This window comes from Penaeus monodon, chromosome 14 (genome assembly GCF_015228065.2).
Source record: "Penaeus monodon isolate SGIC_2016 chromosome 14, NSTDA_Pmon_1, whole genome shotgun sequence".
In the NCBI taxonomy this organism is placed as follows: domain Eukaryota; kingdom Metazoa; phylum Arthropoda; class Malacostraca; order Decapoda; family Penaeidae; genus Penaeus; species Penaeus monodon.
Genome location: NC_051399.1, coordinates 12,771,569 through 12,774,068, shown reverse-complemented (window position 1 = coordinate 12,774,068; position 2,500 = coordinate 12,771,569).

Sequence of the window (2,500 nt, the reverse complement as noted above, 5' to 3'; positions counted from 1 at the left end):
ATGATTTGGAACCAATTGTCAAATAATATCAGAAATATCAGTAATTCTAATACATTAAAAAAATATTAAAGGAACATCTCTTAAATGACTAATGACATCAGTTTTCAAAATATGAAGATAAGCAAGATTTACATGTACTAATTCTATCTGTATCTTTACATGTACTGTAATAAGAATAACCACTGTAACTAATGGAATAAAGTATTTTGAATTTGAATATGAATTCTCTCTCTCTCTCTCTCTCTTTCTTTCTCTTTCTCTTTCTCTTTCTCTTTCTCTCTCTCCCTCTTTCTCTCGCTATTTCTTTTCCTATTCTTTTCGCTCTCTCTCCTTTGGACTAACTCCAAAACGCGGTCTTACGGTTTCAAATTGCATTGCTTACCGCTGTGCATAGGACTGGAAATAATCTCACTTTCTCTCTTCCTCTCCACCTGTGTAGACTTTTACTTTATCTTATTTCTCACGTTCTGTTGACATCAGTGTAATTATCACTACCATCGTTAGTGGCAACTAGTATCATTATCATTAGTGCTAAAATTGGCTTTTCCGGTAGTATCTCCACAATTATTGTTAAATGTGATAGGTGTAATAGATGTTGCTGTTATGATCAATATCATTAATTCCATTCTTATGATTACCTTGTTATCATCGTTATCATTAATATTTTGACAATTATCTTCATGACCTTCCTGTTTTCTTTACTTTCCCTCTCTCGTCGTCAAATTTTATCCCTTCGACAATTTTCTCTTTCGATGGACACTCACTGGAGAGAGTATAATAAGGGAAGCTTGATTGAAGTTTCCGGGTTTACTTGAAAGAGATATTAATGTATATAAGTACGTAAGGTAAAGAATATATATATATATATATATATATATATATATATATATATATATATATATATAATATATTTGTGTGTGTGTGTGTGTGTGTATACATATATATATATATATATATATAATATATTATCTATATATATATATATATATATATATATAAAGAGAGAGAGAGAGAGAGAGAGAGAGAGAGAGAGAGAAGAGGATAGCATAGAGAGAGAGATAAGAGGGGAGAGAGAGAGAGAGAGAAAGACAGAAAAGAGAGAGAGAGAGAGATAAAGAGAGAAAGAGAATAAAGAGAGAGAGAAGAGAGAGAGGAGAGAGAGAGAGAGAGAGAGAGAGAGAGAGAGAGAAGCGAGAAAAAGAAATAAGAGAGAGAGAGAGAGATAAAAAAGAGAAAGAGAAATAAGAGAGAGAGAGATGAAGAGATGAAGAGATGAAGAGATGGATAGATGGATAGATGGTGATAGATGGATAGACGGATAGATGGATAGATGGATAGATAGATAGATAGATAGAAAGAAGGTAGGCAGGCAGACAGAGACAGACAAAACAGAGAGACAGAACAAAGAGAGAGAGAGGGTAGGCAGGCAGGCAGAGACAGACAAAACAGACAGACAGACAAAGAGAGAGAGAGAGGTAGGCAGGCAGACAGAGACAGACAAAACAGACAGACAGACAAAGAGAGAGAGAGAGGTAGGCAGGCAGACAGAGACAGACAAAACACAGACAGACAAAGAGCAGCCTTTGCTAGCCCCGTGCCTGGCTCTCCATCTTCCACGAAGCCTTTTCCTTCGCTTGAGTCTCGATCGTTCATTCTAACTTTCCAGCCATTCATCCTCTCAGAGGCTTCCGCTCCGCATGCTCTCCATATCTTTGGCTTTCAATTTTTGTAGATTTTGCCAAGCGAATAGCGTCTCTATCCAAGAATTATCGTGTGAATGCGACAAATGTGTTTAGATATCAATATCTGTATTTATGTGTAATTCTCTCCAACTATCTATCTACCTATTTATCTATCCATTCTATATATCTATCTACCTTTCTGTTTTTCTGTATACCATTCTACTTATGTGCATGCATATATACATACACATATACACACATACATGTAGTATGTACACACGGCGTGTGTCCAAAAGAGACCAAAAATAAAGGGTTTATACACACTCAGAATCTCTTGACTCAAAAATGATGTAAAAATATAAGATCGCGAGGCATTAAACCTGTCAGAAATAACTCGCTTTCCGCTCCAGTCTCTCTCGTAAGTCCTCAGTGAGCTTAAATTAAACAAGAAGCTTTTTTCACCTAAATACCGAGCATACGTTATATGCTTGGGTTCTGCGCCGAAGGAGAAACCATCGTAAATCCGGGTTGCGAATCGGTTCTCTTCTGCGATCCACGTCGAGCGCAATTTTACGAAACTCCGGTCGACTATTTCTTTATCACGACTTTTTCGCTTATTTGGTGATGGTCTAATAAGTTTGAGAAATGTTATTACCAAGAGGGAACGAAATGGGAAGAGAGTTAATCTTCGCCAACTTTCGTTAGTAGTTTATGTACATTATTTTGAAAGAGGTTTTATCTTGTGCTTAAAACGCAGGCATTCTCTGAAGTCGATGTAACACTAGTAGCCAGTGCTATAAACTGTATCCTCGCTCATG